The sequence below is a fragment of the Suricata suricatta genome, chromosome 5 (assembly GCF_006229205.1).
Source record: "Suricata suricatta isolate VVHF042 chromosome 5, meerkat_22Aug2017_6uvM2_HiC, whole genome shotgun sequence".
NCBI lineage: Eukaryota > Metazoa > Chordata > Mammalia > Carnivora > Herpestidae > Suricata > Suricata suricatta.
Genome location: NC_043704.1, coordinates 105,107,769 through 105,134,041, shown reverse-complemented (window position 1 = coordinate 105,134,041; position 26,273 = coordinate 105,107,769). Strand labels below are relative to the sequence as shown.

Sequence of the window (26,273 nt, the reverse complement as noted above, 5' to 3'; positions counted from 1 at the left end):
AGGACTCATTAACCAGAACTGTGGCAGATAGCTACCCTTTGCTGCAAGGGAGGAAGAGAAAGTGAATATTTCACTCGGCAAAAGAGAAAAGTTGGGAATGTCTGTTGGTTAGCCATAAGTATACATAGAAAGAGCACCTGTTTGCCATACTCTGTCCTTCATGATCCATTCCTGTTTATCCCTTACCTGGATCTCTCTCCCATGCCTATTCATTCAACTAATATTTATTTAGTACATTCTATGTGCTAGCTTTTAAGACATAATCCCAGGCTCCTAAAGACCTGTAGTCTGAAGCAGCAGACAGCTAGGTAAAGAAGCAATTAAAATATGTCAACTGTGTTAGGATAGTGAGAAGCATTGATTGCTACGGGCAAATACCTGGCTAGTACTGGAAGATATGGGGAAGTTTCCTGAGATGAAATAACATCTAAACCAAGACATGAAGGTCATGGAAGGATCTACCAGGTAAGTGGACAGTGGGGGCAAGGTGTGTGCATCATGGGAGGGTGGTACAGGGAGATACCAAACTAGCAAACCCAAGTAGGTAGTTTCTGGAAGCCCTCACACTTCATCCCTACCAAACCTCTTAGAGTTTCCAAATGAGTCTTCTCTCACTTAAAACGTTCTGTCCCACCCTGAAAATGTGGCAGATTCCTAAACCTCCTGAAAGGCCCTACTCTGACTCCCCAGACCAGGGAGTTCTCCCTACCCTCAGTTCTCCTCTCTGTAGTGTAGATGGCCCTTGTCTCCCATTGGCTTGTGAATTCCCAAAAAAAATTCCCAATTAGACTTGTTTTATTCACAGCTATATCCCCAGCACCTCATGGAATTTTGACACAGAGAAGATTTTTAATAAATACTTGGTGGATAAATGAAACACCAAAACTTAAGTGATAATGTACTAAATAAATCTATATAATAAATATAAGTGTTTAATAGCCCTCTGGTATGAAGGGAAAATTAGTATGCCCCTCTGCTGGTTCACACATTTTTAATGCCTTGGTAAATTAATGAATAAGAACATAGGTTTTGTGGTCAGATGGTCAGGATTAAAATTGGTCATTTACTCTTTATCAGCATGACTTCTGGTTTACCTCATCAGCTTTGCTTTCACCCTGAGAGCAATAATATTAATATCAATTTTATAAGGTTGATTGAAGATATAAGTGCAATGGTCTAAGTGAATGATTTAGCAATGAATAGATGTTAGATATTATTATTGAGAAGAAAAATGGGAGGACCAGCACTCTTAAAAGATACAAAGGAAATAAGTTCTCAGTCCCCATATAAGAATGACATATACCTGGAAACAAAAATTAGCATTTTCCTGCCTCCACCTCCTAGGACCCAGAGAAGAGAGGTAGGTTAATAGCAAACTTGGCCCTCCTCGCCTTAGCTAAATGAGGTCTGCTAATGAGAAGACATCAAATTCATATTTTTAAAAGTCAGATTTCCTCTCCAAAATTATGTCTAGCTGTAATCATTAAGAACTTAGGATACAGAACAAGTTCTATCAAAGACTCTGGATTTCATTGTAAAGCACTCGAGGGAACGAGGTTATAAAAGTTATGTGGCTGCATTTTTATGCTACTATTACTCTCTGGAATTAGTTTCCTACCATGCAGAAAAATGGGAGTGTGAACATGAATGAATTCATCCCTTCCTGTTTATTGCTTCAGCTGAACCCAGAGCTGGGCAGCCTGCTCTGAAGGCTCCATAAGTCGCATTTTGTGGTTTCAGCCTGTCAGGGAGGTCACTCACTGATGACTCAGATATGCTGGCCTGAAGGTATTTATGTGATCTCCCGAGTCGGCAGAAAGCCTGCCCTCAGAACAAGGCAAATATATCCCTGCTCTTGATGGCTTCAAGCTCTGCGATGGGGGGCTGACCTGACAGCTGCTTGTCCTGAGGGAGAAATAAAGGAAACTGGTGAAACACATGCTATTTCCATGAATTCCCACTCATCTGCTGTTAGAAAATTCAGTTGAGACCCTGACAATAAAGGTTAGACTTGTAGTGTCACAATAGAAAGGAAAAGAACTTTAACTTGCCTTCAGCATACCAAACAGGCTGCAGTTCACGAGATCTGTAACACGCTGAACCATCTAAGACGCACCACGGAAAAACTATCAATGGGCATTTGTCTGAATTCATATTTATGACATCTGCTTGACATGAGGTTTTCATTTAGATGGCAATCCAGATACCACTTTGCATAAAGTTCTGGCTTTTTGAGCTGTCCAGATCAATTGTCTTTTACCAAATATCTAATTTTCAGATGTTTACAGATGCACCAGAAGAATATTTTCAAATCATTCAAAAGAATGGCATCCAAGAAAAAATGTGAACCAAATGCTAATGAAAATTCTTGTGTTTCATGTAGAAAAATGCTCTAAAATGGAAAAAATCATTCTTCCCAAATTTACTGCAAAAAGAATAATTTGTCTGTCTTTGAGAAATGACTTATACCATTGTCCTTCTCTCCCCATTCCTAATTTAGGCAAAAAGCCCATATCAAATGCATTAAATCAGAGTTTAATCATTTTTATAACTAGATGTAGCGAGGGGAAAAAAAGCCATAAAAATTCCCAATGCAATGACACAAACATCATTGTGAGTCAACTGTTATTTCAGGGATTTATGATAATTCCTCATCTCAAGGAAGAATGAAGCTAATTGAAACAAATGCCATACTTTATATTAATGCCATTTGAATACACTGCCAGTTACAAAATGACGTGGAAAATGAGGCCGTCCTCAACAACACCACAGTTTCTCAGTTTTATGTATTTTTTAATTTCCTCTATGGAAAATCTGTTCTTCATAAAAGAACTGCTAGAGAAAAATGTGGAAAAAGTTGATTCATTCCATATTTACATTCTTTCTGGTACCTGGAAATGAACCAATTGCAACAGTATGCCAAAAAAGAAGTTAGTTAAGTCATTTAGAAAACTCATCTTCCCCGGGGCAAAGGACAAACTTTGCAGGGAAAGTCTTGGCTCTGATAATATAAAACACCTTCCAGCCTGATGAGATCTGTCTCCTAACTTTTACCCAGGATTCAGCAAGGCCAACTTAAAGAAATGGCTGATTTTTTTTTTTTCATATACAACCTATCCTGCAAACTGCCCACCAACCTGGGAGAATCAGTACTACCCAAATCCAAAATTCCTCCTCTGATATTTGAACAGATCGAGGCACTTAACACAAATGCATCCAACAGCAGAGGAACAACCGAGTTTCACTACAAAGCCGACTTAAGTCCTCCCGACCTGATCTGCTAATGCTATTGACCATTTCCCTTTGAAGAGCTGGGCAAAATGAAAGCAAGGTGTCGCTCTCACGGAGTAGAGGGCAGCCCTGTGTGTATCACACAGAGCTTCCAGATGCATTTCCCATTTGGCTTGTCATTAACAGCTTCATTTCATTTCATCTACGATAAAAACAATTCAGAAGCATGGAAATGACATTACAGTGAGGTTGCCCTGAAACATCACAGCAGTGAAAGAGCTATTACAACTGCATCTTTCTTTTTGAAAATCCGAAGCTTTTCCTGGGTCACAGAACCATGAAAGTCATGGCTTTTGACTTGTTCAGGTGACAGAATTTCTCCCAGAACAAAGCAAACCTTTATAACTTTCATGCAGAGGTAAAAGGCCCCCTAACCTAAGGAAAGGGGGAGAAATCTGGGCTCCAAGATGGTGGCTGGGCCATGAAAATTTGAACAACTGACTTTTAGGAAAGGGCTGGGGTATGAGGGTCAGGGATGATGGCCTTGTTTGCCATTGTTTGGTGGCAAACTCCTGCTTCTTGCTCTAGCTAAGCCAGTTTCCTCTTTCATATTTTTTCTCATTCAATTCTCCTTTCTATTCATACCCCATAGCAATATAGGCACAAAGAGAACTCGACAGACATTCATAAAGCCTAGATTTCTGAATGCAACTTGTATAATTGGGCAAACTTCTTACCGTATCCTCACCTACTCACTGGTAATCTTACAGACTACATGATCCCTCATGTTCCCTCCAATTCCCAAGAATTCATGACTCCATTCATTAATTTAGTCACTGATGCCTCTATCAGCATTTTATGTGTGCTAGTCACAGAGCAGCACTGGCTTGTCCTTTAACTTCCAATTCCAATTTTACCTCCCTGCATCTGAGAAATCTTAGCCCATATCGCTCACCCAAGTTCAGGCTGGTATATATCACCATCCCGAGGCATTTCCATCACATGGTCATCCCATAGACTCCTTCATCTCAAATTACCAAAACTGAATTTACCATCTTCCCACCTGTGTCTGCTTCTCTACCGTGTTTTTCCCATCTCAGGGGATGGGGAGACCCCCTCTTCCCAAACCAGAAACCCAGAGATCATCCTTCAATCTTCTCTTTCTCTCACCTTCTACACTCAGTCACCAAGTATATCGCTGATTCTTCTTTGTGAAGATCTCTTACCCCTACACTCTTGTCTCCAGTACTGCATACTGAATCCAGGCTCTAATTTTTCTTTCTGCATCATAGCAACAGCTGCAAATCTCATGGCCCCCCTCCTAATCCCTCCCAATCCATTCACCACACTGCATGCAGAATCATATTCTAACCATGTTACCCTCTTCGCTAAAATCTTCCAGTGATTCTCCACTTCTTACAGGACAAAGTCCAAAACTCTGAGCATAACAAATAAGACCATGCAGGACCTGCTCTGTGCATTTAGCCTCGTTTCCCCTCTCCATCAGAATGAGCAGAAGCATGGAAATGACATTACAGTGAGGTTGCCCTGCATCATTCCCCGAACTCATCATGCTTTCTCGTGTTTGCACATGATGCTCTCCTCTTTTTGGAAAGTACTTCCTCCTGCTATTGCAGACACCATCTCCTCTGAGGAAGCCCTAAGTGTCCCTATGGTGTGTTCCCTTGGAATTATGGGTAGGTAAAGCCTTATGATCTCATTAACTATAAAATAATTGCTAATTACTCTTTATCTCCACTAAACTCTAAGATGCCTGAAGATAGGGAGTACGTTTTATTCTTTCTACTTATCATCACCATAATGCCTGGCATCTAGAGATGGTACAATAAATAGATCTTATAATCTAAACAAATTTCATCCAGCACTTCTTTTAGCTTGTACTTTATTCGTATTCTGAGTTTTCGGGAAATTTCCTGACCTGCTGTGATCTTCCATATGATATAGAGAAACCATATACTAACACAGACATTTAGAAGAAAATACTAGGAGCTAATTAGGAAAACATCATTCCTTTAAAATTAAGCAAAAACGGTGTAGATATTATGATAATTATTCACATGGAAATCCACAAAGTTCTTTCTTCTATGATATTTCATCTTAATTTAAAAAAAATTTTTTAATGTTTATCTTTGAGAGAGAGGGAGAGACAAGCACAAATGGGGGAGGGGCAGAGAGAAAGGGAGACACAGAACACAAAGCAGGCTCCAGGCTCTGAGCTGTCAGCACAGAGTCCGACAGGGGACTCAAACCCATGAACTATGAGATCATGACCTAAGCTGAAGTTGGATGCTGAACCAGCTGAGCCACCCAGGTGCCCCTCTCATCTTAATTTTTAATGTATCATACAAAAAATACGATAACAACAGAAGTAATCTTTTAATAAAATTAACAAAGCTTCATCACGCATTCTTTTTAGAAAGAGGTGGGACATGAATAATTAAATTTTGAAAGAACCTACCATCTTAACAAATCTGCTATGTTTAATTTTTCCATTTCTCCTTCTCACTTTTGTCCATTTACAAATGTAATTTTGCATAGTTGAAATCACAAAATAAAAACAATTTTATATCCTACTCTTTTCATGTTCCCATGTTGCTACTTAATCTTTATCATTTAAGGACTGAATAACATTCAGTTGTCATGACAACTCATAGACCTGTACCAATAGCCTCCTCTATTCATATGTTCAGCTGCTTCCTAGACTGCTACACCTGGATTCTTCACAGGAGTCTTCAACTCAAGATGTCTACGACTAAGTCCATTATTGCCCCATTAGCTCCTCTTAAACTTGATAATCATTCTAGGTTCCCAGCTACAGTGGTGCCATAACTCTCCAAGTTCTCTTAGCCTCACTCTTTCCCACTTCCTCTCTTTTAATATCCAAATCAACAATTTTCATTAATGTTTTAAGATCTCTGTAACGACCTTTTTTTCCCCATTCTCTCTACCATTACCTTTGTTTCTCAATTCTTACTTGAGCACTGACACACACTTGGACACTAACACAGCTTCCTAACTGTTCGCCCCACCTGTCCACTATCTACCAAGCCACCAAGGTCATCTTTCTGAAATGGATATTGAGCTTCTCATTAATATTGCATAGATTCACCCAGTTGCTCACCATCACTATGGATAGACTCCAAATACCTTAACCTAGCAAGAAAGGATCTCAGTAATCTGCCCCTTTGCTGTGAGTTTTACTTCCTGGATACTGGATCCTCATTCCAGTTATACAAGAAATGAAGTCCAGGCCACAGTCGACAAGACAGATGTCACTGGCCTGCAGACTGCACCCAACAGGAACTCAATAAAGCCAGAGATTCTTTGAAGGAAAGGCTTGATCAAAATCCTGGGAGACCTCCATCCTGGCTGTTGTCCCTAAAGCTGGCCAGGAGGAATGAATTTGTTGGAAGGAAAAGGAATACAATTCAGGGAACCCACATAGAAATGAAGTCAGGTTTAGGACATAAAATGAGCAGCAGAGACCAAAGCAATTCTCTGAACTGAAAAGCAAGTAAATGTAACACTTATTTAAAGAGCTAAAGGGACACCTGGGTGGCTCAGTCAGTTAAGCTCTAGACTCTTAACTTTGGCCCAGGTCATGATCTCCTGGTTGATGGTAAGGTAGAACCCCATGTGAGGCTCTGTGCTGAGCATGGAGCCTGCTTGAGATTCTCTCTCTCCTTCTCCCCCTCCTCCTTCCCCAACTTGTGCACATGCAAGCTCTTGCTTTCCCTCTCCTTAAAAACAAAAATAAATAAATAAAAATTTAAAAATTAAAGAGTTAAAGCCATGGACTAGGGACTAGGATCTTCCAAGACTGAGCCTGGGACTACAGTTCAGGACTACTCTAGGCTCTAGTTATAAGGCTTAAAGTGCCCCGGGGTACCAGGCTCTCTCCCTACTATATATAACTATGCTGTTTCTTTTACCAGAGTTCTCTCTGACCCTTCATCTGCCTGGAAAAACTACTTTTCAACTATCACCTCCTCTATGAAGTCATCCCTGAATCCTAAGGCAATGTTAAATCTAAGTGACATTTTGGAATCAGTGCAATGTAAAGTATATATTGCATTTGGTAGTGACCATCAAATTCATCTTAGAACCACAGAAAATCATTAGAAATGATTATAAACAGAGGAGCCATTTCCTGTGCTGCTTAAGAATGGTATTTGATTTGCCCACTGTGATTTTTGATGTGGTATGTTAGCAAATGCTATAAAGGAACTTTAAAAGGCTAGATCAAGATCGGATGGCATGCCTAAGTGACAGTTCCCATATATGAATCAAAGCACATTGATAAGCCAATAAATGCTACAAAATGTCTACAATTATTCTTAAAGTTTTTCAGTCTATACTGAATATGGTCCTTATTAGTGGTAAAAATTATTACCCCTATAGCCTCTCTTCCTCTTAGAGAACAACAGATTAAGAGACTCAGACCTGTAGTTTTGAGAAGAAAGTTAATTTAGGGCTTTGAGGAAATACTCAGAAGCCAGTTAAATGACTTTGGTCGTCACAAATTACTGCTTTTTATAAATTAAGTGGACTCTTCTTTGAATCCATTCCACCTTAACTCTACTTGAAGAATTAAACCAGTTGGGCCACCATTCAGAAAGGATTAAAATCATTTTATAGCGAAAGACCTCTCCCTGCAAGGGCTTTCTTCATTCTAAGGGAAATTAACAAATGTACTACAATAAGGAGGTCTACCTAGTTCCAAATTTGTAAATTTGTGGTATCAGTAAATCAGGAAATGCTGTCTTATTATCAAGGCAATAAGAGAGAACTTTCTTTTGTTTACATGATTCCTCCCCCAGAAGCCATGCTAGGAATACCCCAGAACCCACACACTGGCTTACCAAGAGGACCCACTTGCAGACAGCATAAATAGCAGAATAAGGGGATGTGATTATTTTCTACAGTATGTAAACTGTCCTTCTTCTACAGACAGATGGGGAGCCACTAGTTTTTTAAATACTAGTAGTCTCCCGATTAGAAACATTATTAAAGTTCCCTGTAGACTAACCCTGTGGGTTACTATTTAATATCCTTATGTTGCAGTTGTAGACTAATTTGATCAACTGTTTTCATCTCTGTCTCAAGACAGAGGTTGTGGTGAACCAACATTTCTAGTTTATATCTCCTGTAGATAAATCTTTAGATGAACTTTCCCTCTGCAATTCAGATTCCTAAATATTGATGCACCTCAGAGAAGGTTATAAAGTCCTAAATGATAGAACCAGCCAATACTTCCTACCATTAGAGTTACATGTGTGACAAAATAAAAGTTACAGTGAGTAGCCAAATAAAAATGGGGCCCAAAACCTTGAACTTGAAAGAATTAATTCTTGAAAATTCAGCTTCCCTATAAATGAATCATCTTTAAAGTCTGTCAGAAAAATATCAGTGTAGGGTGTTGAGCTTTATTCCCCATCTATCCATGTTCCATGAAAGAATGTTGAGTCACTGTGAGCACTGCTCCAGTGAGCCCTGGACAGAAGGAAAAATGCAAGGATTCCCTCCAGAGGTGTGGCATTGCATGATGCCTATACCTGCTAATTTCGCTGACCCTATTTGAGTTGCATATGCCCAGCATTCTAAACCGACATACAATACTTCCAACCTCATAAGCCTCCTCTGAGAACAGGAGGAATATGATCAGGAGCAAGCCATAATTCTGACATTCTGCAACAGATGAGAATGGACTGCAGATGGGTCAGCAACCCTGGAACCAAAAAGTCACCTTAGAGAGTACTTGCAGATGAGGAGGAGATTGAACTAGAAAGCAAAGGCATATCCAAGGCCTACATTTATTACACTCTTGCAACAGCCAGCTTAAGAGAAAACATTGTATTAGATATACAGTCTTATTATGGAGATGAACTATACACCTGAAGCAAGAACATAAATCACCAACAGATGACTGAGATACAACCAGCACTTTGTTTATTCCAGTATATTAAAAATAACCAATAAATTATACCAAAAGAATTCAGTGACATTCTATGACCAAGTCGGTGCCACTTACTTCTGAAATCCTATCAGGAATTTATACTCTATCTGGGAAGACAGCAGCCACATGGGAAGCATTAGGGTACCATTTGGCACTTGACCTCTACCAAACAGAGTATGTGCACAGTACTTTCTAAAGAAGGTGTATTAGTTTCCTGTGGTTACTATGACAAATTACCACAAAGTTGATAGCTTAACAACAAAAACTTACTCTCTCACTATTCTGAAGGCCAGTGGTCCAAAGTCAAGGTGTCAGCAGGTGACACTGCCCATGAAGGATCTAGGGAGAATTTGGTTTTTTGTCTCTTACAGCTTCTGGTGGTCTGCATTACTCCACTTGTGGCTACATCGGTCCAATCTCGGCCTCCATGGTCCCACTGCCAACTTTCCTCTGTGTGTTTCAAATCTCCCTTTTTCTCTCTCTTGTTAACAACATTGGCAATGGCCTTGTTTCACCCAGATGATCCTGGATAATCTCCACATCTCAAAATTCTTTGTTTAATTGCATTGGCAAAGACCTTTTTCCAAATAAGATTATATTCACAGGTTCTGGAGATTAGAACATAGACATATCTCTGAAAGGCCTTTTTTCGGGCTACCCACAGAAACAAAAGTTTACCATGGGAGAAATATCAGCATTTGCTTCTTATTGCTGAGATGATGGGTCTTGAGAAGCTCCTGTAAGATGGCTAAGATTTAAACTGGCAGGCACAAGAAGTTGGGCATTCAATGTGGAGGCACCAGCAGGTGCAAAGGCCATCATGTGTTTTCAGCAAATGAGGCATGAGGCCATACGTGGGGCCCATGGGGAGTGATTATCACTGCTCATCAATCCCTGATGGAGGGCATGTAGTAATGAGCAAGGTCATTCAGGCTGGGCAGTTAGGATGGAGCCAGATTATGCAAGCTCTTGAAACACAAGAAGCCCAAACTTGATCTAACAGGCAATAGGGAATCGTTGTGCATTTTTAAATGGAAAAATACCATGATGGCTAATTTTCTAGATTCTTAAATAAATTACCACATCTTCCCAGCATGTGCTCTTTTATTTATCCTATCTCATTAGCAAAATCTAAGCCACAATACTTATTATTTTCATAAGTTACCTTTTTTAGGAAACCGTAACAAGAATTCAGTATAATTCCCATAATGATAGGTTGTGCTACTAGACTTAGCCATTTCTGTTTGGGGAAAAATGAATATATATGTATATATATATATATATATATATATATATATATATATATATCCATTACTTGAAGAAAAGGCTCTCTTCATGAGCAATTATTTATACATCTGGCTTATAATAAAATCATATCATGCAAATGAACTGAATGGACTCAAAGATGAAGTTCTGATTATAACAATATGCGTCTTTACAATATTCCATTAGGGAGAAGGGAAATGCTAGTCAGCAACCCAACCAGGAAAAACTATTTTGGTCCATAAATTATGCAGCTTTGTGTTTATTCAATTAGGTTAATCCTAAATGAATCCTTCTGTGAAAACTCTGTGTAAACACTGCAACATACAACAGGAAAGCAATGCTGAAGGGCTGCCTGCAAGGAGGGTTGCCAATTGGATCTGCCCCACTGTGGAATGACTCCACTTGCTCATTCACTTGACTCCACAAACATCTTCAACAGTGTGAGATCAGGTTTAATAAAAACTCCGTCTGGCTCTGGGGCTGTGCAAATCCAGGTGAGGCCTCACAAGTCCCTAAAAGTTGATTGTTTGGGGCTGCTGCAACACCAAAATTTGATGGAAGTTTTATTAAACCTGCACACCTTAAGAAGACATATTTTGAAAGCCAATATGGAGTGTTGGGAGGGCTGCATTTGTGGGTGCATATAAAAGCTCCTTTGCAGTGGGGGGATCTGATGGGCAGTTGTCCATTTCTTGACTATCCATTGAGTAAAACAGGCCAATATTGGAATCTACGCACTCATCTGCATTTGCCATAATTCCATTTCTACATTAATAATAAATAATTAATTAGCCATCTTAAAACTAGTATATGAGAGCTTTTTTATTTCAGGAAAGGACTTTTGCCTCTCTGCAGCTGGCTTAGTGGCTGTTCTCTTCCTCTAGGCCTGATGACAGTCATCCTGAAGCTCAAAGTTGATTTCTAATTGATAGAGATGCTACATACTATAAGGTTAGTCTATTCTTTCTTATCAAGTGATATAGTCAACACAGATTACCGTTTAGTTACACTGAAAGCAAGGGGTGTGCCAAGTAAGAGAAACAAGGAAGAAGTGGTAAATGGAACAACTGGGAAATGTTATCTCCCCCAAGACAACAACGCTGGTGGTCAGTTACCATTGCTGAGTTTAGAGATAACAGTAAGTGAAAACCCTCTGTGATGGGCACCACCCACCACCACCAAAATGTGGGTTATGTTAAAATTCCACAAAATGAAGATTTTAATTTGATGCCTTTGGATACCAAAAGAAAACATTTTCAAAATGGTATTTATTGTAGTAATTTAATTCCTCTAAACCATCTGAAAGACACAACAATTTGGAAATTACTGATGGTAAACATGGTACCTTGTTTTTCCTTCTGCCACTACCATTTAAGCTAGGAAGACTCTCACAGCCTTTTCAAAGTAGTATATTTCTATCAGGATTTTTTAAAAAAGGAAACAATAAATGCATAGTCTCATAGGGTCTCATAGGGAGATAGATTCAGTATTTTTGGATGATTCATCAAAGCTCTAACTTCTAACAAACTTTGGAAATGTACGTGGTCAATCTGAAGGTGCTGGAGGGTCATTAAGTTACCAAACTAAGACTGTTTACAGGTTACTTTGAATAGAACATTGTGCAAGGGTGGACCTGTAACCAGCGTCTGTAGGCATCATAAATTACCAATGCCATAAATTCCATATCTCGGGCCTTCCATCAGCATAATATTTTGCTACCACAGATTGGTCCAATTTCTTACAGCAAAGATGAAGTTAACAATAATAGAACTAAATTCCAAAGTTTTTCAAAATAATGTATTTGTAGGTGCATAGCAGTCATATTTTTAAAGAACAATTCCAGCTACAACTTAAACTAAAGTTGTGTTGGTCTCCTGCATGGTAACAAAAAGAAAATGTCCCATAGCAATTTAGACTAAAGTTCCTGAGGCTCAAGTTTCCTGCTTTGGTTCTAAGACTTTTCAAACCATTCCGGAATGGCTTATCCAGTTGAGCAATTCCTGAGTATTTCAGAAGTTAAATCAATTCAAAAATAAAATGACTAGGGTACCATTATGGCCTTGGTCAAATATGGACATTACAATTTTTCAGACACAAGAATATTACCAAAAAATGTTAATGGCTTCCTACCCCCACTGCCACCCATTACCTGGTCTGTCTCTTCTATGTGTATTGGTGTGATTGTGTGTATGTGTGTGTATGTGTGTTTGCATACACACATGTGTGTGGATATGGTGAGTGAGCAGAATGTCTCTCTCTAATTTATGTTTACCCAAATTCAGGGGAATGGGGGAAAAGACAGAAATAAGGAACACCAATAAGCCAGTTTTTTTGTTTAAAAAAAGTTAATGGATATTGACACTATGGTTTAACCAAGAGATCATAAGCTCCCCACTCAAATCCTGAATTTTATTCAGAATTCAGAAAGGCAGAGCCATTTCATCTTGAAGCAAAGGGGCACTGTGCCCAGTACAATGTGTGATCTGGTAAATGTGAACATTGACGAAGACCATTCAGAAGTGGCTCAGTGTTGCCCGTGTCCTCTGTAGCATTTTTAGGACACAGTGACCCCCACACAAAATACTTTCTTGCTCGTGCTAATATTCTTGTTACAAACTTATAAGCACATAAATAAAGGCAGTCCACAGCCTTTCATATATTTATTCAATAAATATTAATTTCTCATAACTCTGTGATTTATAGGAGATGGAAACAAACAGATATAAGACATAGTACCAGTCCAGAAGGCAAACATCAATAAACAACAAAGAGCCTAGTGAATTGTCTCTTCCACTTTGTTAGTAATGCTATCATTTTTTCCTCCTAAACTTTCAGCAGACAACTTGATGCTGTTTGGTGCATGAAAAACAAACCTTCCAAGACCTACGTCGTTATGACCTCAGTTTCAGATACAAATCTCCTTAGACAACACCCAGAAGGACAGTGATGAACTCAAGCATTATCGACCATTATTTTGATCAAGACTATTGATTCGTTTGACATGATTATAGCTGGTACAATGTCTATTTCTTTCAATATACCCACCCCCAGCCTTATGTTTTATCATTGTCTATGATTCAAATTAAAAACTGGAATGCAAATATTACTAGTGTGTTTTTTAAGGGCACAGAACAAGTTTTGTTTTCTCTATATCCGCCCATGCCTAAATGAGGTGCCTTCCCCAGAGTAGTCATTTAACAAGAAGTTAAATGGATATATTCAGAGTTTTCTGAAATATATACACAATGACTAAAAATAAATTGTAAATTTTAGGACAAAAGTTCATTTCTAGTTTAAGACCAAAAAAACCCTGTATATAAAAACTTTAACACAGTGACCTCTCAAAATCAACCCATTTAGAAATAATACTAATTTTTGTCTGACAAAGTTATCTATAAACTTACTTAATCATTAATTGAGTCAACACATTCTTATTGAACACCTACTATGTGATGATATTTTATTAAGGTGTCAAGTTTTCAAATGGTCAATACAGAAGGATGAATAGGTTGTCTGACCCAAAACCTGTCTCTAAGGGATCTTTGTGCTTTCTGCACTAGAGTGAAACCTTACAGAAGGTCATAATGTCAGGTACAACACAGGGCTATATATTTAATTACTCTACAATTCCTGGCCTTTTCCTCAATGGTTTCATTCCCCTAACTCACCCTCAGTTCCTTTTTCTCTAGCTCTACATATATATGCCCAGAGGTTATTCATATTTCATGTTAGAAATATGAATATCTGGAAAAAAAGCTAAAGAACTGGTTTATGAAATGTTCATTTTGTTTCAATAAAACTGCTAGCCAACGTGTTTGGCAAATCATCTCTGATTTCTCTCATCTCTCGGTCCTAAGCCACTATGACATGGGAGACTTTCAGAAAAGATTAGTGACAAGATGGATACCCCAAATTCTGATCACCTTTGGATGCCTCAAAAGAGACAAGACATTCCATTTATTTTTCCCCTCTCTTGGTGTACCTTCCATCTTAACTTTTGGCTCCAAAATATCACCATAAAACCTCTCTCCTTTTCTCCTCAATTGGCCTGGGCTCATGGTTTTCTGCTGCTTCTTCCCTCACCTCTAACTCTAGCTTCGATCACTTGTTGGTAGAGGCTGAGGCCTGAAAACACAGCACACTAAATTTATTAATCTCCAAGATGACTCCTCCACTGATTCCTAGTGGCTAATGTAAACTTCCTATTCTCTTCTCAGCAGCTTCTAAAACAGGTTTGATAAACTCATCACTTAGGCAACCTTCGTGACCATGGCCAGATCTTCCCTGGGCTAATAATGGTCTCCCATAGGTAATTTTTTAGGCTACTGATCATTTGTCTTACTAATCTCTCTATTTGTTCCTGCAGCTAATAGCAGATCCCCAAATACCCTCTGTAATTTTCTAACAAGCAGAATTTCAATTCCCCATAAAGAAATCCCACTTTAAAGTGTAATTAAAGATCATCTAAGAAAAACAGAGCCAATTTTGAACAACCCACGAGCAATTTTTTTCCTCTGCCAGGAGGAACGGTGTTTAGGGAGAATTAAAAATCATTTTGCAAAATTATAAGCAGGTTTAATGCAACCATTTTGATCAACGGTCTTGTTATCAGGTAATATATCTGAAATTAAGGTAATGGATTTTAAAAGGAATAGATTGAATAAAAATCATCTGCTATTCAACAGGCATATCAACCAAGCAATTACTAATTCTGTTTATAACTACAGCCCTTTACTCTTTTTAAAAGGGCAATGAAAGCAAAACTTGGTTTGTGAGCTCCTATTAAATTAGCATTGATTTTGTTTTACTGCCAAGCTAAAGAAATATCAACATTAAGGAGTTCTTTAACCCTATTTAAAGTACGCACACTTACATAGAATTTAGTCCACAAGTTGTTTATCTTGCTATTTACAATGAGGTAAAAGAAAAATCAATCCCAGCATAGAAGTCGCATGCATGACTATAGAAGAAAATATGACTATTTGAGAAATTGTTAGAAAGTGGCAATACACTATTAAGTAGGACACAAGATGGTTCATGCTGTTCAGATGTAAATTCACTGGAGTGCGATCCAATGTTAAATGTTAACAACTGGCTGCATTTGATCCATTACAGAAAGGAAGGGCTCACTTAAGGCAAATGGTGACATTTTCTCAATAGTTCTTATGTTTGTAAATATTTAAGGTTGTTCAGAGGCAAAATATTTTGGGTTGTCTGGAGACAAATATGAAAGACAGGGAATAATATATGTATTAGATTAAACAGCAAATAAAGTACAGCTTTCCTAGTAAAAAAATAAGTCAGTTCAAATGAGAAATAAAAGCAATAAAGCTTTGAAACATAAAAATTCCGAAAGCTATGACGAAATATGGCACAGCGTTGACAGAGGTGTCAAAACCACTCAAGGAAGTCCGCACTTGGTGCTGCCACTATGGAAACAGTATGGGGGTCCCTCAAAAATTTTTAAATAGAACTACCATATGATTCAGCAATCCTAACTTCAGATATATAGCCAAAAGAAATAATGTCACTATGTTAGGGGAGTCTGACTGGCTCAGTCAGTTGAGCAATCGCCTTTTGATTTTGGCTCAGGTTATGATCTCACAGCTCAAGGGATTGAGCCCCACTATGGGTTCTGCACTGACAGTTCTGAGCCTGCTTGGGATTCTCTCTGTCCTTCCCCAATCTCTCTCTCTCCCAAAATAAGGAAATAAACTTAAAAAAAAATAAAAGAATTAGTGGTTACAGGGGCATCTGGGTGGCTCAGTCCATTAAGGACCTGGGCTTTCAATTTTGGCTCAGGTCATGACCTCACAGTTCATAAGATTGAGCCCCACATCTGGCTCTTCACTGACTGTGCAAAGCCTGCTTAGGATTGTCTCTCTCCCTTGCTCTCTGCCTCTCCCCCACTCATGCACATGCTCTCTCTCGTTTTCTTTCTTAAAATAAATAAATAAACACTTTTTAAATTTAAATTTAAATTTTTTAAAGTTTATTTTATTATTATTTTGAGAGTGAGAAGTAGAGAGCAAGCAGGGGAGGGGCAGAGAGAGAGAGACAGAATCCCAAGCAGGCTGTGCTCCATTAGCATGGAGCCCAATGTAGGGCTCGAACACAAACCATGAGATCATGACCTGAGCCCAAACCAAGAGTCAGACACTCAAATGACTGAGCCACCCAGGTACCCCAATAAGCTTTGTTAAAAATAAAACCACTATCTCAAAGAAGTATCTACACCCCCATGATCTTTGTAGCATTATTCACAGTAGCCAAGCCATGGAAACAACCTAAGTATCAATTGACAGATGAATGCATAAAGAAAATGGGATACACATACACACATACACACACATATTTTCAGCCATAAAAAAGAAGAAAATCTTCCCATTTATGACAACACAGATGGAGCTTGAGGGCATTAAACTATGTGAAGTAAGTCAGACAGAGAAACACAAATACTGTATGATCTCGCTTATATATGGAATTTATAAATGTCAAAGTCATATAAACAGAGTGTGGATTAATGGTTACCAGGGATGAGGGAAATGGGAAGATGTTTGTCAAAGGGACAAACTTTCAGGTATAAGATGAGTAAGTTCCAAGGATCTAATATACAGCATGGTGATCACAGTTAACAATACTGTATCCTATATACTGTATACTTGGGAGCTGCTTTGAAAGTAAATCATAACAATAATGAATAAAGGTAATAATGTGAGATGATGAATGTTTTAACTAACCTTATTGTGTTAAATATTTCACAATATATGCGTGCATCAAGCCATTACATTGTACACCTTTAATTTACCCAATGTTATGTGTCAACTACATTTCAATAAAGCTGGGGAGAAAAAAAGGGGGAACAAAAAGGAAGTCAGTGGAGCTAAGTCAGGCTAATATCTGCAAAGAAATCTTGCATATTTGTACCAGCTTTGTTGCAAATATGATAGCAATATGTTGGAGTCTTCTACTTTGCAAGAACCTGATCTTTTTTTCAGATTATGCGAATCTAAAATTGATTGAAAGAAGGACAGCTATTAGACTTGTGTCAAAAGGCCTTTCCATGATAGAAATGTACTAGCCATTTTGAAATTTAATCATAACCCTTCAGATCCTTCTAAGCCCCTAGAAACAATTTCTTTTAAAGTATAGTATAACTTTAAATGAGTTCTCCATATTCTATTTTTCTCTTACATACCACTGTGTTAGGATTTGTTGAGCATCTCAGGAGTTTCTTTTAAGGTTAAAAACGGAGAATTAGAGAGTGCAAACAAATTCTATGATCAAGATAATTCATGGCACTCTCAGTCATTAAAGGGCTAGTTCCTAGACCCTGTTTGGTATCCCAAAAATACTGGAGCATGGAAACCACTAACCTGTCTACCAAATTCCTACTCAAATAATACAACTTCTTCTTCTTTCAGTGATATGACAGAGGAGATAGGGGAACTAACAACTTAAAGCACATTTACCATGAGGCCAGCCTTGTGCTAAGCATGTTCTATGCCTTAACGTATTCAATCTTCACAACAGCCCTCTGCAGATCCCCATTTTACAGAGGAGACTTATACATAAACAACCAACGTTAGGGTAACTTCACTCATGCCAAAAAAAACTGTTTACTTGCTTAAATCAGAGAGCAAAATCAATAGAGATCATTTGAGAATTTTTGTTTACGACGCACAAAAATTCGTTATTGTGATAAATGGTCCCCAAGTTTTTTTTAGTTATCTACTGCTCTCAGGAAAAAAAAGAAAAACTTTTGTGCACATACAATACATACATATTTATTTATTATAAATTACATAATATATAGTATATATTTCAATCAATATCTAATATCTCAAGACAGTAGCTTAGGGCAAGGTTCATGATTTTAAAATACTAGATATAAATCCAAATGACAAATAGCTTTCCTGACAATTCTGAATATTTTTGGTTAAACTCCTTGTCAGAGTACAATTAGCTCAACATTAATTTGACCATGTGAGGTGGCTGAGGAAGCGTCCATCTTGCAGGAAGAAAAGGGTCTGTTTTGCAGTTTCTTGTGAGTTACTTGCTCTTTATTTTAGTACTAGATTAAAACTAATTCTTTTCCAGAAATCTTGTTATGCTACCTATTGAGAGTTTAAACAAAACAGAACAAAACACAACATTCATAAATACACTTGCCCACATTAAGAGTAGTGCATCTAAAGACCAAGGCGGGGGTCAGGGTCAGGGTCAGGGTCTCCCGCCCTCCATCCCCCCCACCCCCACACGTTGAAACTCCTTCTTCTTGTCCATCCCCTGGGAATGACATGATTGCCAGCTGTGGAGTGGGGGGAATCCAGTGAAAGCAACAATACCTATCCATATCTTTAAAAATTCATAGTTTGATTTCACTTCTTTATATAAATTAATATAAATGTTAATAAATCCTTTCTACATTCCAATGCCTCAAGTGACTCACCCAGTCACTGGCCCCTAATTTGAATACTACTGCTCTAATAAAGAGAGTTAGAAGTCAGCATAGACACATAAATACTCCCTTAGTACAAGATCTTCTTGATTCATTTTAACTAACTTCCCAAGACATATCTGCCCAATTTCTCAAGATACAATGAGGAATGGAGACAATACCAGAAAATGGTTAGAAGCCCCAGCCCTGCCATTTACTAACAAGTTACTTCCACCCCATAAGGTGCAATACTTCCTCTATCTACAATTGTCAGGATTTGTTAAGCAACATTTAGAAAACACTTAAAAGGCATAGAGAGAGGGATGCAAAACCTGAGGGACTACTGAATACTGAAAACCAAGGGTTGAAGGGGGAGGGGGAGAGGGAGGGGGAAGGGAGGTGGTGGTCATGGAGGAGGGCACTTGTGGGGAAGAGCACTGGGTGTTATATGGAAACCAATTTGACAATAAACTATTTTAAAAAAGAAATAAATGTAAAAAAAACAAAAAACAAAAGAAGGAAAAAAAAGGCATAGAGTGAGCACAATAAATATCAACTGAATTATTACAAAATATTTCATGCTAAAAATATTTTAATGGGCAGTCTCCCATAGGAAATTATCTTCCCAGGAATTAGGAAAGCTACATACAATTACCATATAGTTATTCATATTCTGTGGAGCTCTTTGCACAGGCAAAGCCTGATTACATCAATATATCATTATGCCAATTGAAGTCCTAAATCGAGTCCCAACCCTTGACCTGAGTTTATAAGAGACAGGTTCAAACAATAATCATTTAACTTTAAAAAATAAATAAATAACAACAAAAAAAAATAAAGCTCTTTTTGGGGGGGCAGGGTGAGAGAGTTAGAATAAATCAGTGGTCCCCAGACCAGCAGAATCAGCAGTGCCAGAGAGCTTATTAAAAAATGCAAATTCTCAGCTCAGTCTTAGAACTTCTGAATCAGAAACTCCAAACATGGGTCTTGTATAGAAACAAGTGCTCCCAATGATTTTGATCTATGCTTAAGTTTGAGAACTATGAGTATACATTGTACCTGCCTTCTAACACAAAGAGACTGTAAGATTTACAGTCTCAACTAACAGGTGCATTCATTTCTTCTATTTAATTTCCCTATAATGAAGTAAATTCTCCTCCCTTATAGACATTGTAATGTTAGAACAATGAAAGGAATAATCATACTCGTTAAACTTGGTTTGGTTTAGAAAAACTGCTTAAAGTTAAATACAAACACTTGGCTATAATTCAGGACTCAATTTGTTTCGTTATAAATTCAAGATTGTTACTGTTCATGAAACATTTTTAAACACAGTTATATTACTAGGTTATAATTTCCAATACAATTTGGTACAATAAATCAATAAAATTTAATATCTGTTCACTGTCCCATTTTCTTAGTAACACATCTGTTTCACAAATGTCTTTTGAATAAGGAAACAAAAACTCCTCTACTTAATTTTCTCAATATTACATTTGATACCATTAGCTAAAAAAAAAAACCAGGTTGCCCTTATTATCGTTTTACCTTTTTCAGTCATTTTAACTCAGTGCCTGTCACTGTTTGTCTTTTTTCTTCCATACTGAGCAATTGTAACTATATGTGCAGCTCCATAGACAAATTTTGGAAAGGAAGTCTTGTCCATTTTTCAATATAAAATATTTTTGAATAATAAAAATAGACTTCTAGAAAAATAATTCTAGATATTTTATTTACTGGTTACACTCAAATGTGTACATTTAAAAGTACCACTAAAATCCATAGACCTGGATCTCCTCTCTGAAATACTTTTCCTCAATACACATGACCCTCCCTTTGAATGAAGCACTATCAACGAGCTGCCCTCTCATTTACACATGGTTTGGGGCCTGCTGGCAGAGACTTTTGTCCACTCACATGATATTATTTGTAAGATAGAATGTGGCTTAGATGACCTTTCAGTATTAGGACTGACAAATGAAATGCTGTAATACATTTGCAAAATCAGTGAAAGAAGAAGAGAACATTCTCAGATAATAAAGTATGGCCCACGTCCAGACAACCAGCTGTGAACTTGATTCTTTAAAAATGATTTACATGGTCCCATTGCACTGTCTCTACAATTTTCCTTTTACACATCAGTCTGGATCTAGATTATTTATGTAAGATTTATTTGGTGTTTTTTGCTCATTTTGATTTATTATTACACTGTTTGGACCCAACTTTCTCTGAAATGTCTTCTATGAAAAATGATGTAACATTTATTGCATTTATTATACTTAACGATAAACCTTTCAGTAAATTCACCAATGTAAAAAATGGCCAAAATAACATACATTTAATTTAATGCAACACATGATTTTACTTTAAGAGATTTTACATGCACAAAAATCCCCTAGATTTTGGCCGTTATCTAGGGCAACTTGCTTTCAGCAGGAGACTAGTTTGAATCAATTCTTTTCCACTTTAGCCGAAATAAGGGTCAAAATTCTTCTGTGAACCTCATGGTTATTTGTGGGACATGACAAAGAAAGGCAAAATCTAACCATTGTTCCCAGCCAAAAAGTTTAAATACTACTTCTTTGATTCTCCCTCCTTTATGTAAGTTTTAAGTGCTTTATTTCTCTTACCGAAAAAAAAAAAAGTTGATAAAATCAACTCTTTGTGGTTAGATAAATACTCCTAAGTGGAATGGAATGCATTCATCAATTTAAAATGCTTTTCAAAACTCCAGTCATGCTGTAAAGCATGCAATCCTTAGTTGGGTATGGATTAAAAGGGTTAACATATCTTTTCAGGTTAATTAAGACTCAATTTGAACTAATTCAATTCTTTCCCCCCAATTTAATGCTTCCATTTTTTACCAGTGACCTGAAAACATTTGATTTCATAGATGCCAATGTAGACAAAAAGCCCAAAACACCAAAGAACTGGTTTTCCTTGCAATGGCAACTTGTTGGTTTTGTATAATAAGCTGGTTGGTACCGTTCACATTTCCACACTCCGAATTTCATACTCATGCAATTTAGACATCTTATTAATATTGTCATGGAATGCTTAAGTTTATTTTCTTGACCTCTGATTAAATTTAAAAGTTTGATTATTTCTCCTATAATTTGTTGTGAAACCAAAAGGACTCACATTTCATAAATCTTTTAAATATGCTACCATGAAATTACCTAATTATACATTTTACAGTCTAACTCCTAACTGAAAACAATCCATAGCATTAAAAACAAATAAACTTCAAGATGTTTAATTGATTTGAGATGTCCTCAATGAAGGTTTTTTTTAGCCCTTACCAAATAAACAATATTTTTCATGTTTGATTGAAAATGCAATTGCTATGCAGAAAAAAACAAACTGTGTTTTAAAAGAAAATGAAGCTTCCTTTATTTTTGCAACAGAGAATATCATTCAAATTCAACCTTGCCCCTAACATATCCCCTTCACTTTGACCATCACCAGGGAAAGTTAGACCAAGTGAGATGTTGGGGGCAGGGGGATGGAGATCAGGGACAGGGCATGGAAAGCTAAGGAACATTACTGGATAAAACACTAAGTTCACATAAATGAACCACTGATCCAAAACAGTTGAGCTCAGAACGAAGGCCATTTCACTTAGAATCATCACATTTTAGCATTGGGTTTTAGATCAGTCTCTTTTTTTTCTTTCTTTTCCCCTTTGAAAGCTTAAACTAGTCAGATTTGTAACTTTTACAATGAGAAGACAGGGTAATGTTACATCATTAATTTATTTTAACTTGGAAAATAGCAATGATTTATAATTTGTTAGCCATCCTATTGGCTTTTTTTTTTTCTAATGTAGGGCACTTTCCTTTCCATGTATCATACTCATTAGGACAAAAAGTTCATTTATCATGATTCCAATATTATTGTTTTATGTAATAGAAGTTCACTAAACAGAGTTTCAGATCCCACACATTGCCCTGGCAGCTGGCCCACTCTAATCGTGAACCGTTAAACCTGCATTTGGTCACTAATACACTAAAACATTGCTAATGACATGGAGGTAAGACAAGATAAGCCCACCCTCATAATGAATGACTCCACAAAAGTCAAGTGGCGAAAGTAATTATAGAATCACATGGACCGCTGGCCTTGAATTGCCATGGACATCCCATTTCATGTTCAGTTAAAACGACACAGAGATAACCTTATGTGCAGCAGAAGCAGAGGCTGTGTCACAGATGTACTTCAACTGACACATACTTCTGTTACAAGAACCAATTGTCCTACAGGAAAACAGCTTCTATTTCTTTATTATCAAGATGAATTAAACAGTTGTCCGCAGTCAGATTGTATCCTAACTATACAAAATGTCTTGTGTAAAGAGAGGTAAATGATTTTTAAATGTTGTAATAATCTTGTATTGAGTTTTAGTAAATATCATTCAGCATCGTCAACTTCCCATGCATCCGTTCCCATAAAATAAAACATCAGAAGAAATTTTAAAGTATATAACTAGTATAATTTCAAAAAAGTGAGTACATTTAGATATGTCAACTGTTTAATCTGATATAATTATCATAAAGAAAATCTAATCTGCATTTTTCTTTCCTTTATACATTTCTTATCCTGACAACACCATGTCTCATTTGTCACTTCCTATTAATTGCAGCTTACCAAAAACCCAAAATTTAGTGTTTTGCAGTAACAGAGCAGTAATTAGAATTGCATGTGCTGCAAGACCAAACACATCCCTGACTTTATGGTCTTTTTCTCAACTTCAGATTGATAAGATTAGGATGATGCTATTTTAGACCTGACAAAAAGCTGTACACAAATATTTAAAATTACTTAATGTGGTTTTTAAAATATTTCGGTGCAAATAAAAATCCTTTGAGCAAAATAATACAGTTAGCCCATAATTCCATTGCATGTAACATGGAAAACTGAAAATTTCTTTTTTAACTAAGCAAGTAAAGGACTGCCTCATTGAGGCACCACAACTACAACCTAGTGGCTCCATCATAAAACTGAGCCATAAGTTGGAGCCTGTGACACTGTCACTTTCATCCAGATGGATATTTTCTCCACAGCCTGTTAATGGACATTGTCAAGGTGATGATAAACACCAGCATCTAGGCACATATATCAATATACTCTATGATGGGAGGAAACAAAATAAATAACCACAAATTCTAAGTACACTTACTGCTGTGATAGTCTCTACAACAAACGTGACACGTCAAGGTATTTCTAAACATTAACCATTTGTTCAAGTTCTAGGCCTAAAATAGCATCATCCTAATCTTATCAATTTGAAGTTGAGAAAAAGACCATAAAGTCAGGGATGTGTTTGGTCTTGTAGCACATGCAATTCTAATTACTGCTCTGTTACTGCAAAACACTAAATTTTGGGTTTTTGATAAGCTGAAATTAATAGGAAGTGACAAATGAGACATATTGTTGTCAGGATAAGAAATGTATAAAGGAAAGAAAAATGTTGCCAGGGCATGGGAAAGAGGGAAGGAATGTTTCTGAGATCCTAAAAGCTCTTGATATAGGAGATTGGATTGTGTAGAGCATATTTATTGCATTTTAAAGAATATTATACAGACCACTACTTTAAACATGCTAGGAAGAAAGTATCATTCTGATTTCTCATTTTGCTTTGGATAACAAGAAAAACAGAACCAAATTTGGGGTCTACAGCTGAAAATGACAAGACTTTGTAGTATGTTTTTGTTTTATTTTTTTTAATATTCCTTACCTCAGCTTTTTAAGTTTTTTCATATCGCATCTATTCATTTTACCTGATTTTATAGATTTTGAAAAACTGACTCAAATTCTTTTTGGACGGAAGTGGGAATAAATGCCATATTTCATTCAGTCTATGTCACCCTTTATTATAGGATGCATCATTAATGTCTATGCCATTAATAGGGGGCAATAAACCAATAAGGAACCCACTGCCAATTGAACTTTGACACATCATCGATTATAAATGCATCCTGATTTCAGAGATGATAAATGTGAAACAAAAAGTCTGTCTTTAAATCAGTGGAATACAGTAACACCATTCTCATTGCTATGTTTTTAAGTATTTATTGAAAGTTCGATATGGTGCTAGATTTTGGAGGGCAAAGTCAAGAAGTGGAATTGTGGAGATGGGCAAAACACTAGCCATTATCTTGACCTATCCTCTTGTTTTACAGATGAAGAAGTGCAGAAGACAAGACATAGTCTGGATCCTCAAGAAGCTTATCATCTCATTGCAATTTCATGACTTTATGCAACCTCAGTGAACAATGTGAATTGGCTATCAATTACTCAAAGAAAAGAATATGTTTATCACTAATATGTATATTAAGCCTAACAGTAAACCTGAACTTAAAAAGGTTTTCTTTTTCTATGAAAAAAGACACACCATAATGTCAACTGAGCATATACAAATATCCAATGTTGAAGAGAGATTTGGACTCCTTGAGTTTTACATATCTAGAACAAGATAAATTTTACATAGGTTTTGTGAAGCTCTAGTACAATTGAAGAATAAAATTTCTCTTGCACTTACAGTGTTGTATATGGATATAGAGAAAATTAGTCATTTGAGTCAAAATTCCTGATGTTGTTAAATAGTAACTGTGAACAGATTTTTCTTTTTCTCACTTAAGGATTATCTTTTTCCCTCTAAAATTTCTTATTGAATGATAAATCTGATAAACACATCTTCAACATTAAGTTACTTTCCAGTTATAGAGACAATCCAGTATCCAGTGTGTGTGTGTGTGTGTGTGTGTGTGTGTGTGTGTATAATTAGAAAGAACAGCATAGTGAAATAAAACCTGATTGTAGGATAATTGGCAATATGAATAGTTGGAAGTTAATAGTGACTTTGCCTAAACATACAACATTTAAACATTAATGATGGTAGAAAACTAATTAGTAAAATTTAATTGGATGTATGCAAAGGGTATAATGAGAAGAGTTAAAGCATATTTAATTTTTAATCCAAACACAAACTCTGAAGTGGAAAACCAACTAAAGCCAATAATTGTAAAAGATAGATTGACACATTTTAAAGACTACCCTATTACCACATAGGATGAATGGATGTCTAAAATTAAACACATTAATATATTCTCTTGTGCCTTAAGAAAACACATATAGCATGCAATTATCTAAACTGCTTAAAGAGGAAAATTCAAAATGTTAAGGCAGGCAAATGTATATGGAAAAATGACCCCATGGAATATAGTTTTAAAAAGGAATTAAATTTTATTATATGCAGATAAGCATCCCTAGCAAGCCATTCAGGAGACCTAGAAACCTAGAAAGCAGCCAAGGTAAAAGGAGACGTGTCAGGGATAGTGCCCAGTTCCACTGGATCTG

The 26,273-nt window shown here is 36.9% G+C and overlaps 1 long non-coding RNA gene across 1 annotated transcript; it reads left to right on the top strand.

The window, feature by feature from the left end:
- On the top strand, positions 1 to 25,454 carry LOC115292768. Its single transcript, XR_003909119.1, has 2 exons — positions 1 to 465; positions 25,097 to 25,454. It is a non-coding gene; the product is annotated as an uncharacterized LOC115292768 (long non-coding RNA).
- Positions 25,455 to 26,273: the final 819 nt, after the last annotated feature.